Source organism: Alexandromys fortis, unplaced genomic scaffold (assembly GCF_014885135.2).
Source record: "Alexandromys fortis isolate MF-2015 unplaced genomic scaffold, M_Fortis_MF-2015_v1.1 scaffold_215, whole genome shotgun sequence".
In the NCBI taxonomy this organism is placed as follows: domain Eukaryota; kingdom Metazoa; phylum Chordata; class Mammalia; order Rodentia; family Cricetidae; genus Alexandromys; species Alexandromys fortis.
In genome coordinates, this window is record NW_026068086.1 from 1,285,124 (window position 1) to 1,300,877 (window position 15,754).

General features: G+C 42.5%; 1 protein-coding gene across 8 annotated transcripts in view; it reads left to right on the top strand.

Moving 5' to 3' along the window:
* Hivep2 (HIVEP zinc finger 2) overlaps positions 1-15,754 on the top strand; it is a 190,188-nt gene that overhangs the window by 30,624 nt on the left and 143,810 nt on the right. For 4 of the 8 annotated variants that reach the window (XM_050122228.1, XM_050122220.1, XM_050122223.1 and 1 more), the window contains exon 2: positions 11,483-11,557. The exons of the other annotated variants lie outside the window; for them this stretch is intronic. The gene's annotated coding sequence lies outside the window, so the exon portion shown is untranslated. The remainder of the gene's footprint in view (positions 1-11,482; positions 11,558-15,754) is intronic. 8 annotated transcript variants of the gene reach the window in all.

The following is a 15,754-nucleotide window of genomic DNA, read 5'->3' on the forward strand; positions in this document are numbered from 1 at the left end:
CATGCCACCTAAGTGTCTCTAGGCTGCAACGTTGAGGCTTCTCGTGGTCCAGGATAGGTATGAACACAGCCCAGCCCAAAACTGTAACCTGACTTGTTTGGCTTTGATTTTTGTCAGCTTGACAAACTAGAGTCCCTTGGGAAGAGGAAGCTTCAGTTGAGGAATTCTCTCTGTCACATTGGCCTAGGGCTTGTCTGTGGGATGGTTTCTGAATTACTAATGTTGGAGGCCCAGAGCCCTATGGGTGGTGCCCTCTGTAGGCCTGTGGGCTCAGGCGCTAAGAAAAGTAGTTGAAGGACCCAGAGGAAGTGAGCCAGTAAGCAACCTTCCTCCGCGCGTGGTCTGTTTCAGTTCCTGACTCAGTTCCTGCTGGAGTCCTTGCCTGGGCTTCCCTCAATGATAGGCTGGGTTGTAGAAGTCTAAGTTGACATAAACATTTTCCTCCCCAAATTGTCATTTGGTCAAAATGTTTATAACAGCAAAGGAAAGCAAGTGAGGTATTATTAAAAACTTGAGAATTTGTGTGTGTGTAGTGTGTGTGTGTGTGTGTGTGTGTGTGTGTGTGTGTGAGAGAGAGAGAGAGAGAGAGAGAGAGAGAGAGAGAGAGAGAGAGGTAACAGCCTCACTGTTCTTGAATATGGTCTTTGTGAAGGATTACATCAAGTGACAATGTCTAAAACTTAGGAAATTTCCTTTGCGTCTTTATTGTTATTTTGTAGGTTGTTCCCAGAATGGGCTCTGAATCATAATTATTGACTCCATAATATGATGAGAGAACTCAGTGTTTCGGGATTCCTCCCTGGCCATCCAGAACTATTACAGCAGGGAAAAGCCATGCTAACTCCTATGGGATGACGAGGGAAATGGCAACACAGAGAAATGCTATGACATACAGGGACTAAGGAGTTGCTGAGGAAAAGATGCCTTTCTTAGAGCAGTTTGGGGGAGACTTATCCGAAGGGAGCAAAGTGCATCTTTAGATAGAAACAAAAATGATTGTTTATATTTGGCCTTGGAGTTGTATTTCTAGACTAAAAGCCACTTCACAGAATGGCTCTTCAAACAGCTCTCTGTGATGATGGACATATCCTATATCTGCTCTGCCTGAGACGAGAGCCACTGGCCCTCTTTAGGACGTTTGGAACATGATTATTACCGCAGTTGAGGAGCCACACTTTACATTTTATTCGGTGCTGTTTAAAGTTTATAACATGAAGTCCCACGACATTAGTGGCTGCGTCGCCAGATGAAAAAATATGCAAAGGACTTAAGCCAGTGTTATGGATTTGGATAATTCTCTTGATCATAAGTCATAGAGATTTTGATTGGCTTTTACTTTTCAATATAGTTTGTTACAAACGCTAGCATGGAAGCACTCATACAAACAAATATGAAGAGCGCGGTAAGCTATGACGTATAGTTTGTTAGGGACATCGTCTGCCTTTGTACCAGCACACAGTTCATACCCGCAAACCTCCGTGTACACACAGAAATGGGCAAGTTGACTCGTGGGTGTGTGGGTGTGGATGCACGCTTTCACATGCTCTTTCTTTCTCCTTTGGCCTTTTAATATGGAGAAAGGGAGAAAGAGGATGGCTTTGGGTGATTTATCCTTTGGAAGGAATAAAAATGACTATTAAGTCTCCTACTGGGGAAAATATCAGGCTGGGAAAAGAGTTCATACTAGGTAGTTTTCATCCCTGACCTACAATGACTGACACACTCGCTTAAGAGTTCAAGTGGTCCTTAGTTTCTGTGCTGTAGACTGAGGGGCTCACAGTGCTACCTGTCTGCCTCAAAAGATAATGTATATTTATAAAGCTTCTTTTTAGGGTGTTCTGTCTAAGCCAGTATTTTAGATTTTTTTATAATCCTGCAGCACACTTCTTTTTCTCCTTGTGTTGACTGTGGTACCAAGACACATGGCTATACATATTTTCTCCTCGCTCTTCAGTGTCGTCTGGCAATCTCCACATTCCTTCCAGAGCCGCTTGAAAGTCTCCCTCTTTACATTCTGCGCCAGCTTTGCCTGAGAAACTTCCTTTCTGGGTCCTCACAGTACTCTGCCAAGTTTTGGCTGTGCCCACTCCCCCAGAGTGCATGTAGCCAACCATGCCCTGGAATACTCTGCAGTGTTGCTTCTAGATGCTTTAAAGTTTTTTTTTTCCTCTTATGTCTGTGCTTTGTTTTGCACTCATTATAATGGAAGCTCCCGGGGCGGAGGCTGACTTTGATCTTTATTTTCTTGAGCCTTCTAGAATTAATTTTATCCAGTGGCATGCAGAGAGTGGCCTTCCACGAAGGCTGTACTGTGATAGTTAAGTAGAGGGCATGGGAATTCCAGGGCTTAGACCGGCGTCTTCCATAAGCTCTGGATGGCCGTTTAAAGCAGAGGTTTCCAATTGTGTTATGCCCAACGGTCTCTAGGGGTGCTTCTAAGCTTTAGGTCTGAAGGTTCAATAACACAGGTGATTGAGTGGATTTGAGAGGGGTGCAAGACTCCTGAATTTTAAGGAGTGAACCAGGCAGTGTGCATACAGCTGCTCTGACTGCTGCTCTCTAAGAAATAGTCATCTGTATATGGTGGTGGCCCACGCTTTTAATCCCAGCACTCAGGAGGCAGAGGCAGATGGATCTCTGTGTGTTCGAGGCCAGCCTGGTCTACAAGAGCTAGTTCCAGACAGGAACCAAAAGCTACAGAGAAACCCTGTCTCAAAAAAAAAATCTAGAAGGCAGAACCGAAATGTAGACTAGGTGGAGCGACCGAAGGATGAAGGGACCAGCAAGAGCACGAAGCTGCCCTTGGCTTGATCCCAGAAGCTAGCAGTGATCTGTGGCTCCATCGGAGGCTGCATCTCCAGAGCTCAGTGAGAGGTGTGATTCTTGGGAGCTGCTCCATAGGAATCTTAGAGTAGCTTGAAATAAACAGCTGGACAAGCCACAAATCCATGACTTAGAGATGGTCATCTGTGTGCAGAACTGAAGGCATTGCCAACTGAAAAGATGGGCAAGTACTTTGCTATTTTAGTCCGTACAGTCTTGGATATTTCAGTCTATACATGTTTGGTACCTGTTTCATTCTTAGTTGCTCGTTAGTGTTGCTCTCCAGTCACCTGCCATTTCCATGTTTAAATCACCTTAAAATACATAGGATATATGATTTTGGATTGCAAATCCCCACGTCTGTAGTTCTAACACTCAAGAATTTTGATTCATTATTCAATATGCAGCATTCTTACCTCACACAAACAGCTTATTTTAAAGTCATCAATAATGTTCAGATAGTTTTTTGGTTGCATATAGATCTGAAGAGGTCTCTTTTTACATAGCTAACGTTGGATCATATTTTACGTGGCTAATTATCCTTTAATAGATCATAATGATTTCCCCGGGGAATGGTACATCTATTAGAAGTAGATATTTTAGCATACATACTAATTAGAAAAATGCACACTAGTGCCAGCCCATACATAAGCCCCACACAGCAAAGAAAACCAAGGCTGGCCTTGAACCCTTAGGCTCAGGCGATCCGCTGTCCCAAGCTGTCTCAGCCGCTTGAGTAACTGGGGCTACATGTGTGTGTCACTGCACCTGACTGAAAAATCACTTCTAATATTGTGTAAAATCGGCTAACCTGCTTTGAGTTCCTCTCCACCTCGCTGCAGAATTCTGTTGTCAAGTGGCTGTAGAACTCAGAATTTATTTTAGTCAGAGAGAGGAAGGAAGAGGTGAGAAGTCTTTTACTGTAGGCATACATTAGGTCCCAGTGAAAACCTGAAATAGGCAGAAGCCTTTTTCCTTCCAGTAACATCCTGCCAATTAGACTTGAATCAATTCGCCGGGGAGGAAGGACCCAGTTAACCAGCTCTCGGTCTCACCGTGTTGTATTGCATTTTCTACAAAAGCTACATGTTCAAACTTGCCTCTTCCTTCCATCATTTCTTTCTCTTTCTGATTAGAAACCACAGCCATGGCTAAGAACAACTTAAATACCTGGTCTGATTCCTGCAATGGGCTAGGCATGATGCAGGAAGGGCAGCCGCTTTTGTGTTGTTTGGGTTGGCAGGGAGTATGCAAGCAAGCGTCAGTGATGCATCCACACAGGAACTCAGTACGCTGAAAGACAGAATGGGAGGCAGGAAAGAAGAGCAAGTTCTAGAGGAAGATCAAAACCAAGGAAGGAAGCAGGCGAGCGTCTCTGGAAGATACGGGCCTTGAAGAATGCTTGCCATCTTTTTAAGGAAAAATGGACCCAGAAGATGGCATTCCTGGAAGACAGAATGTTACAGACAAAATTTAGGATCGCCTTACAGGGCTGAGCAAGACCTGGGTAGTGTTGAAGTTTTCAGAGTGCCACTCACACGGCCTTCCCTGTGAATGATGGTCTCTGTAGTGAGCAGCATCGTGCTTCTGAATGTCAAGGGCAGGGTTTTGCCCAGGGAATCATTGATAGGATAGGGTGGACAACTGAATATACTGATGGAACTTCTGTCAAGGTCATTGAACTAAAATAGCCTTTTGCCTCTGAACTTTGTGCTGCTAGGATGGGGTTTCCTTGGGAAGAGAAAGCTGGGGGTGATATTTTAAATGACAGGGTGACAAAGCATTTTAAGAGAGTCAGGGTAAACTAGCAGTAACCAGGGTAAAATGAATTGAGATGTGACCAGGCTTCAGATGGGTTCAGAATGATTCTTTATGGTCTTCCAAATAAAGCCTGAGTAACACAGCAAACTGGTGCTCTTGGGGAGGATGCAAGACCCACGCCAAACCAGGCCTAGCATCAACTTTCGCCTTAGTCTGTATCTTTTGTTTATGCCTCCCACAGAGGCCTCATTTCTCTGCTTTCTTGTATAATAATTAAGATATTAAGTAAATATTCCAGCTTCCAGCGTTTTCCTTGTATGCCTGTCACCATCATCTGCTCTCCACCCAAACATCTGTTTGTGGATTGGTCCTGGGCTCGGTTCTCTCCTGTGTTGATCACAGTTTTTTACTTTTGGCTTGTAGTTAATTTTAGTTCCAGTTCATGGATCAGGAGCACAAGAAGGGGGTTTGTTAACATTGTACCGGAGCAGGATAAGGGCCAAGTATCAAGGATGGAATTCTGAAGATGAACATGGATGTCCATCCATCCGACCATCCGTCTGTCCACCCGTTCATGGTTTATTACATACTACTGAGGTGAGCCACCTCTTCCGTGTGGTGTTATCACTGGGTCCTGCTTTTCTTGCTTCTGTCTTTCTTCTGTCAACCTCTTTGCAATTTCTACATGACAGCTGATTACCCAGGGGGAATAGCAAGGCCTCTGATGGCGTTAGTGGCAGCTGGTTTGATTTTTGGATTTTGTCAGGTGTTTGTAAGTTGAGAGCTGTTTGTATTCAAACGATGTGATTTGGTGGTGTATATGACCTCCCATGGAAGTAATGACTGTGGCAAAATGAGGGGATAAAATGAACAGTCTTTAACATCACATTCTTCTACCAACTTTAAAAACCTGGGTGTGGGTGAACGACTAAGAAGACGGCTGTGCTGTGGAATACTCTGTCTCTTGTCAGGTGGATCTGAGTTTTGTTTGGTTTAGAGATCTGGTCACTGATGGAATAGTCACAGGTTTATGGAATTTACACGCTGATCTGCTTGGGAGTTTGATTTAAAAAATTTCCTTCTATATGCTCATTTTGCTTACATTTGAAATGGTTACCTATAATCCTTAGTTTCAGTCTTGTTGTAAACATTTACTTTTTTGCTGATTTCCATATTTTAGTTTTAATGGCCACACAAATTTGACTACAATGTTCAAAGTTTTCAAAAAATTCTCTTTTCTGACTATTTTACTTCTCTCAAAAGTCTGTTTGTGAAATACTATGAACATTTGTTGAATTATACACAATCCTGGTATTATTTGCAAGTATTTTTCCCATTTTAATCAAAATTGTACCAGAGTAAAAAAAAAATTCACCTCATCGTACTTCAGATTTAAAAAAAAAGCTGGTAACTTTTTTTTTTTTTTTTTTTACTAGTGCTGGTGACTTTCTTTTACTAGTCCTGATGATTTTTCTTTCCTAGTCCTGGTGACTTTCCTTTCCTAGTCCTGGTGACTTTATTAGTCCTAGTGACTTTCCTTTACTAGCCATATTGGTTTTCTAATTCATTTACTTCTCAGTTAATTTCAAAGAGGTCTCTTTGAACTCTGTTTATTCCAGATGTTCTTTAAATTATTTTCATTGCACCAGTTTACTGATTCTGTGTGTGTGTGTGTGTGTGTGTGTGCACGCACGTAGATGTGCACACACACACATAATACACGCGTGGCGGTCAGAGGACCACTTGACAACTTGTAGGAGTTGGCTGTCTCCTCCTCTTTCATGGGTCTGGGGATCAAACTCAGGTGACAGTACTTTAGTCTCTAAGCCCTCTTGCTGGCTTATAAATAATAATTTTTAATTTTGAACTTAGTTCTGCTGTTGGTATGATGTATTTAGTTATTATTTTTTTCTGTTACTCACAGGTTTTGGGAGTGTTGGCTTGGTATTTGAGTAATTTGTTGGAGGCTAGCTTCTCATCAGTGTTTCCGATGTTCTGCGAAAAGTCCTGACAGCAGTATGGGTTCCTGGTTGTTAGTATTTAAGTGGATACTTGGTCTTCTGTCAGAATCACAGAATGCCCATGCTGTTCATTTGAAAATAATCATGATGTTACTACCTAGAGATGCTAATCAATCATATATTTACAGATTAAATGTAGAGTTATTGATCGAGAGTTTGGATAGTAGATGAAAACTCTATTCAAGAAGTTTTTTGCATTAGGTGTGGGGGTGCATGCTGTAGTCAGTACCCTAGAGGGTGAATGTCTGACCAGTCTGAGCTATAGAGGGAGGTCATGCCTCAAAAAAACAAACCATACATCTCCATTTCTAACTACGGCGTATCTGACTGGTAAATTAGGAAATAGATATTTTGTATTTATTTAGTGCTTAAAAGCAGCCCATGTTTGGGGATTACTTTTTCCATGTGCTGGTAAGCATTTGCTATACTACTTCTCAGATTCAGACTCTATTATGTAAATGGAAGTGCTTCTGGAATTTATAATGCACTCCAGTGTTTGTTTTTAATTGGTTCAATTGACTTTTAAACAATCTTGTTAAAATAACCTGTTATCTGATAAATACAGTTTATTGATACCTGAACACTTTGTTTCTCAACTCTGACTTAATGATGAGAATTCAATATACCCTCCAGTTTTTCTATAGGAGAACTAACATTTTGAAAATAATGAAAGATTGCTTTTCTTGAATTCATTTTGAAGGATGATCTGTATTAAGAATATTATAAGCAAACAAGAAAACCACCTACATGGTTATTGAGAATGTATAGCTTATTGATTTTTTCTATTTTTTATTGATTTTATTGAGCTCTACATTTTTTCTCTGCTCCCCTTCTTGCCTACACCCTCCACTTAAACTCTCTTCCATGGTCCCCATACTCCCAATTTACTCAGGAGATCTTGTCTTTTTCTACTTCCCATGTAGATTAGATCCATGTACATCTCTCTTAGGGTCCTCATTGTTGTCTAGGTTCTCTAGGATTGTGATTTGTAGGCTGGTTTTCTTTGGTTTATGTCTAAAAGCCATTTATGAGTGAGTACATATGGTAATTGTCTTTCTGGGTCTGGGTTACCTCACTCAAAATGATGTTTTCTAGCTTCATCCATTTTCCTGCAAAGGATGGTAATTTCTCAGATAATTAGGAAAAAACCTTTCTCAAGACCCAGCGATAACACTTTTGGGTATATATCCAAAGGATGCTCAATTGTGTCACAGGGACATGTGCTCAACTATGTTCTTAGCAGCATTGTTTGTCATAGCCAGAACCTGGAAATAACCTAAATGCCCCTCGACCGAAGAATGGATAAGGAAAATGTGGTCCATTTACACAACGGAGTACTACACAGCTTAATTGATTTTTAATAGTCATGAAGGAAAGGAGCCCTGCTTACAGTGCATGTGACATACCACTGTTAACCCACATCCAAAGATATGAATGAAAGCATCGGTTGCCGATGGTTACTTAAACTGATAACACATAGCACAAGGGTGTCGGAGAGCATGTCTGAAACACTTAGGCTGAGCAGATTTGGGGGATGGAGCTAGTAAACCCCTCCCACAGACTGTTCTGAGTGTAGTTGATGCTAACTTAGTAGAGGGAGCTCGAGACTCAAGTTCTGAATTCTCCAATTCTTTTTCTCTTGGGTAAGAAAGGCCTGCTTATTAGAGTCTGGCCATGCACCCAGTTGGTTTGTCTTATTTTCATTTGGAAAGAATATGTGAGCTGAAATCCATATCAAGTTATGATTTCTACTCTAACATACGGATAAGAAATTATTTGTGTGTGTGTATGTGTAATAATGTGTGAAATGAAACATCACATTCGTCTTCTGTGTTTCTCATATGCTTTATTTATAGTTAGTTTTTTAAAGTTAGACCTTGCATTGTTCACATTTCTAGGGAAATACATATAAAGAAAATATGACACTGACATCTTTTTTTCAGCCAGTTAAATGGTAGTTCCTGAGTTTTCTGAAAACAACTCTAAAGGAGATGGGCGAATATATTGAAGGTGATTAGTTCAAAACATGAAAAGCAGAAGTGGGCATGTATGTCCCCATTTCATTGATTTCATTTTCCCTGTCATTTGGGGCTACTCATCAAATACTACTTGAATTCCAGACACAAGAGTAGAGTTTGTAAGTCTAAAAGCTACTAGAAATTCTAGTCTCATCCTGATGAAACCTTTTGTATTTGTTTGTAAGCTCTCATGAGTGAGTTCGCCCTTCTCATTGTGTAGCGGCATGCAGACATTCTCTCTGCTTCCTTACACATATAGGAAATGGGCTGATGACATTTGAGCCACTTGCTAAGGAATAATCTTTCCAGACTGCAGATTGTTACTGTGAAGTGTATTAGTGTTAGCGGGATGTGTGTTAGAGTTGGCATTTCCTACTTCATTTTGTTTTAGTAAGGAAAGTGGAGAGAAGAATCTTCGGGAGGGGAGCATCATAGACTCTGAGAAGACATTAAAAATTAGACAACTTTTAAAAGTAAAACTCAGTCCAAAAGAGTTTCCACTACAGCGCTTCTCCACCTTCTAGCGAGTTTGAAAATTGCTTATCAAAGTCAGTGGGTGAGTGCTGGGAGCCCTTGGACTCCCCAGTCCTGGTGGGGAGGGGCTGATGACTTTATGAAGTCTCTTTGTTGACACCATGCCCTAGAAGTTATGTTTCAGGTTTCTTGAATCTCTCTTGTCAAGAAAGCTCTTAAGCCTGTGAATGTTGTCTTTATTAACAGAATAAGGCAGAAGCAGTGGCTTAATGCCTACACTTACTCAACAGCAAGGGTGGATTTGTAGAAAGTATGCTCTCTGGCCCTAAAGAAGTTGGTTTTCACATTATTGTTGAAGTATTCTTAATGTGTTGGGCTATAATGGTTAATATCCAGCATCTTAAATGTCTGGATGATATATTGCACAGTCCTTCAACTTATTTATTATAAAAGAGAAACATTGGGGAAAGACCTGATTCTTTTCTGCTCTCATGAAGGGATCATTAGAAGTCCCGCGGAACTTCGGTTGCTCAGCAGTTGCGCATGCAACTTTTCCTGCAGTCATTGCCAGTCCTGTTTGATCACGCATATTTGCTATTTATTCTCTACTCTGCCACCTGTATTGTGCACTTTGTTTGTGTCACTCAGGACAAAGATGGGAATGCATGCTTTCAAATAGCACGAGGTTCTAGCTACATTGCTCAGAAGATCTTGAACCATTGGGTTGCTGGCAGGGTGGAGCCATTGAAATAGAGTGGGTCTGTTTAAGTAGATGCCAGATTCACCAATTTTAGGTGCATGGTATCTAGTAGTTAGGAGAATAGATACTGTTGGGGGTGAGAAAAAAAACTGGGGTACAACAGTGGAAGATGTCATTCTTGGGTGTTTTGGAGGTATTCAGATCAAAGAAGAAAAGTCACTATGAAAACAAAAGCCCAAAGCCACCAAATCATCATTGAAAAAAGGCTAGTCTGAGGTTGGGGGGTTGTTCAGTGAGTAAAGGGATGACTGCACAAACGTGAGGTCGTAAGTTCAAATCTCTAGCATTGATGTAACCGCTGAGTATAGAAGCATTCACCTGTAACCCCAAATGTGGGAGAGCGGGGGCAGAATGGGGCCTGCCATTCTAGCTAAAACAGTGATCTCAAGGTTCATTGAAAGACCCTGTCTTGGAAAAGTTTAATTGGGGGAAAAGAGAAAAGGAGGGGGGAGCAAAAGGGGGGGTTATACCTGATATGGATTTCTGACTTGCACAGGTGCATGGGTGAGCACACATATGTACACATATACATTTATACACTACCTACAAACAGAAAGAATAAAAGAAAGAAAAGAAAAAGAGTGAGTCTTGTCTATTTCAATGTTGATTAACAGTTAAGGAATCTGGTTTGCCTGTTTACAGTGTGGCATACGATAGCACACTATATGCCATGATGCCCCCACCCCACTTGGTTCATATAGGATTGACTCTTTTGTGGTTTGTAGACTGAAGTTATGAGTTTGGGTATAGGATACTATATGTTGTTAGGGGAATGTGACATTATCATGCCTGCCCTCTGATGACATCAGTTTTGACCAACTTGGTTGAGATAGAGGCTGCCAGGTTTTTCCACTGTGAAGTTACTACTTTTTTTTTCCCTCCCAACCTCTTCTTAATTGGGCAAAACTTAGGCTTTCTTTCTCTAAGAGTGTGTGCAGGGGTGAGGGTGGGGCAGTTATCAACACATTTTGTTGGTTGATTGATTTCACTCTGGACTCAAGGATGTCTATTTTATTCTTTGGGTTACTATTCAATGCCATCGCCATTTATCTTACATTAAGTATTTTTTTTCCTGTCCATCTCTTCTTCTGTTTCCTTCTTCTTCTTCTTCTTCTTCTTCTTCTTCTTCTTCTTCTTCTTCTTCTTCTTCTTCTTCTTCTTCTTCTTCTTCTTCTTCTCCTCCTCCTCCTCCTCCTCCTCCTCCTCCTCTGCCTCCTTTTCCCTCTCCCTCTCCCTCCCCCCCTCTCTTTTCTGTCTGTCTGTCTCTTCTTTCACACAAGGTTTCACTGTGTGGCTGGCCTGGAACTCTGTACGTAGTCCAGACTGGCCTTGAACTCACAGAGATCCTTCTGCCTCTGACTTTTAAGTGCTGGGGAAAGGTGCGTAGCCCCATGTCTGTTGTCATAAATTGTCCTATGAAGTAAATTTTTTTTTCATTGAGCACCGGAGACATCCATGGAGCTTGGCAAAGCAGGTGTTAGCTGCATCCTGCTTCTCTTTCTCTAATGTCTTTTCTTGCATTATTCAACCCTGGAGATTCCTTTTTATTCAGCCATTTTTATAGTCACATTTTAATGTGTGCACTCTGGATGGAGAAGTTATAATACGAAACTTCTTGTCAGCAGATTGGTGGATTTACCTGAGAAATTGAGAGTCAAGAGTATGAGGAGGTGTGACTAGGACCAGAAGCAGATGTCCAGGTAGGAAACTCAAACTCACTTTCCTTAACTCCTTTGCACTTGTTTTAGCAGAAGCCGAGATGCGAAGTCTAGAATGGGGGGGGGAGGGGTTGGCAGAGATGCTGTTTCTGCAAGGAAATCACACCATTTCTTTTTCAGATTCTGCTACTTAGTGTCCAAACAGCAGGATAATGGCTGAGCTTTGAAACGAGGTCCAAAAAGAACTTGCAGACAAATATGTATTTGAAAATGGATTCTAGACATGATTTTGATTCTTGAAACCTATTCAAAAAGTAATTATCGCAATATAAATAATATTTAGGTTTATTGTGCCAGAGATTACACCTACTGGCTATGAGATGTTCGATATGTATCTCAGCGCACTTATTAAATATGGGTTTATTTATATTTTACTTTTCTCGCAAACTTCCCTGGATGTTATAAGGTTATAAACACCTTCTACTAGAAGGTGCGGGGACGCTCATGTATCATGTATGTGCTCGCGAAATGACATATGGATGCTAGAAAAGCGAGAATCAGTTCACCAGCTGCTTTTGTGGTGCTGATGGTGTGAGGTTAAGAAACACGAAGTCAAGAGCAAATCCGAAGTGCAAGTGCGGTCACTACTCAGTGATGCTGACCTCTGCCTTAGACGTAGAGCGGCGGATGATGCATCCATTTACACTGCAGAGGTTTAGGCGCATGGCAGCCTCTAGTCTCTCAGAGGGAATGTGTACACCAATGCATTCATAACATGGTGCTAGGGGGAAGTTTGTGGGGGAGGAAGTGGAGCACTCTGAGTCCTGCTCACATGTGTGTGTGCGCGCATGTGCTTACTTGGTGATCAGGTCTGATGAGAGACCACAGATGCCCACAGGGGTCATTTCCACTTGCAAGCCGGGTCAATATCCTTTACCTCTTCTCTTTCCCGTTAAGGGGACAAGGAGAGGAAGCTCAGGAAGGCTACTCAAGAGTGCTGCACTTCTTCCCTATAGCAACATCAGCAAGAATGCTGCTACTCTGGTTGTCTGTGGGGGTGCAGAATTTGATTGCTGATTTCCAGCCTCTTTCTAGAGAGCACTGATAAATGGTGACTTTATACACAAAGGGGCTGCTGACCACTGAGTTTGGTTTTCTCCTTTGTGGGAAAGGGCAGAGCAAGTGCTCATGGAGTGAGAAGTTCTGCCCCTGCTCTCCTGGCCTGCAAGTAACTCAGATGTCAGTTCTCCTCTCAGTGGGTCTCACAGCCACACCCATCCCCAGAAGTCCCAGCTGCCCTTTGCTTCCTTTCTTCTTCAGGGTAGATGACACCTCCCCTGTCTGTGTTCCGGTGGAGCAACCTTTGTTCAACTTTCCCCAATCCAGGAGATAAAGGAGGAATATTCTGCTCTTTTAGCTGCTGTGAGAATAATCTGCAACAAGTCTCAGACTACTCTTGTTCTGTGGAAAACTTGAACTTGAATATTGATTATCATCTCCACTGGGTTCAGATGTTAGCAATAAAAAATAATATCCTATTCTATACAGACTTTTTTCCTTTTTGGTAAGACAGTTATGCTATTTAACTCAAGTTGGACTGGAATTTGAAATCCTTCTGCCTTAGCATCCCAGGTGCTAGAAGTATGTATCGCTGCTCCCAGCCTCCAGTGGATCTTCACTCTTTTCATCCCTCAACTTTAATATCTGGCCGGAATCTTGGATGGTTCCAGGGATAGAAAGAGCTGAGGTGAGGCTAGAAGCTAGTGACAGTGTGCTTGGAAGATCCTCGTGCAAGCGCCAAATGGTGTATTCACATCTCACGGGACGGTCCTTGCTAGCAGACTCCCAAAGAGAAGTGGCGCGGTCTCGTGTTGTTTCTGTTGTGAACAGTCTCACTGGACTTACTGGAAACAAAGATGAGGCCTCAGTTGATAACGTGCTCTGCATGCAAGGACAAGGACTCGCGCTTGGGTCCCGGAACCATGTAAATGCAGAGTGTGCCTCGGAAGGTAGAAACAGTGGATTTCCTGGTCCAGCTGCCTAGAAGACTAGCATTATGGGAGAGCTTGAGGTGTGGCTGAAAGGTCCCACCTCCATGTACACACAGCTGCAACCATTCATATACTTGCATGTGAACATGTCAACATGCATGCATACAGACAGACAGACAGGTATAGTACATGCACATGCATATGAAAAGAAGAAGGAAAAGGCAGACATGGTGACATACATATATGTAATCCCAGTACTAGGGAGGTGGAGGCAGGAACTGAAGTTTCCTGGCCAACTAGTCCTGCTGAACTGTGAGTGCTGGGTTCAGTGAGAGACCCTGCCTGAAGAAGTATGTGGAGAACAATAAAGGAAGATAGCTAACATCAACTTATGGATTCTCCGTGTGTGTACACACATGTACATACATACATGAACATGTATACACATACAACACATATACAAATAACTAAGGATAAATAAAAAAGAAATTTTCTGCAACAGGCTATTTCTACACATATAACTGGTTTCATTTCTTAATTCATTTGTTCAGGTATTTTTGGTTAACTGTTTTGTGCTGGTCAACACACATAAAAAAGACAAAATATATACCTGCTTTGAAATAATGTACTGTAAGTGAGAACTGCACACTACAAAATGAAATAAACAAAACACAACAGCAACAACAACAACCCACAGTACACTACGAAACAGGCTATGTGAGGTTCAGAGCATCCACTAAACCTAGCCGGGCCATAAAGGGAATACCCTAGCTTTGCTTGAAGGCTTTGACAGGGACATAAATGCCTGGTTTGCATTTTGCAGGATGGGTGGAAATTTGATAGCTAGCAGGAGAAGGGCATTCTAGAGGTCCAGGAAGGTGGGTGTAGAACACTGAGACAGGGAAACAGCAAGGCACTGCCCAGGGCGAGCAGCATGTACATGTGGTTAACTCGCTGGGTGGATGGAGAAGGAATGGAGCCGCAAGGGAAGAATCTTGAGGAAGAGCTTGGCTGTGACTCTGTCCATCAGGGTGTGACCTCCATTCTGTAGGAAAGGAAGAGAGACGTGCTCAGAATAAGATTTTATGTAGCCCTCGTAAGGTAACATCATGGGAACACAAGTTAGAGGAATTCGGTAGCATCTGAATTTGGATTTGGGAGACACAGCATGCAGGCCATCACAGTCTTCCTCCAAAGAAAGATAAGGCTTGAGGCCTGGACTAATGCTGCGGTGTGGAGAGTGATGGATACAGAGCGCACTGTTACCCTCAGGAAGCAACACCGAGTAACCGAGTCCGTGTGAAGAACATGAGAAAGGAGGTGGTCCCCATGACTACGGCTTGGGTGACAGGGTATCGCAGTGGTGAGACTGCTCAAGATGAGGAGGACAGACAGGCCTTTGAGGAAAGCAGTGACCCACATTGGACGTTTGCTGAATCTGTGGTCTTACAGTCTGGAAAGGCGTGGCTTTGCAACCAAAGGACCTGATTTTCCACTTTACTTCCCCAACTGCTTACTGGGGTGCTGGTATGTCTGTTCCTTTGCCTCTAGCACCCTCGGTTTCCTGTTCCGCAAAGTGGGGGTGACATTGACTTGGAGGCTGCTTAGGAGAGGTGAAAGCGATAGTCGACACTGATTTCTGGACACAAAGCCAGTTCTTCCTCCAAGAGCAGATTGTTATTACCACGGTGTCTTCAGGTTCATGGCGAGCCCGAGAGGCCAGCAGAGAGGTTGAACACACAGACTTCACAGTGAAGGGAATGAAAGCGAACAGAACTGCTCAGGAGTACGCCTCCTCTAGACTCATTCACTCGGCAGTGTTGAGAGCATGTATCTCTAAGAAGGCAGAGATTTAGCCTTTGGCCCAAGAGTCTTGGTGTCTGCCGCACGCACAGGAAAGGGATGGAAACCAAGGAGTTTCTAAAGAAAGGACCTGGACAAAACAAAACAAATCTTGTGTGTGTGTGTGTGTGTGTGTGTGTGTGTGTGTGTAATAAAACATGGGCAGAAAGGAATGTAAAATGTTTTACAAGTTGAGCATCAGAGCTACCAAAATCTAGAATGTACTCAATATTCTGAGGGCACTTTCTTGCCCCTTTTAGTCTCTGTAGAACCCAAAAGTAGTTAAATCCTGATATTTTTACACTGCCTCTCCTAGTTTTGCTTGTTTTTGTGATTTATAACTATGAGATCAGATGCTCTGCTTGTGTGTGTGTGTGTGTGTGTGTGTGTGTGTGTGTGTGTGTGT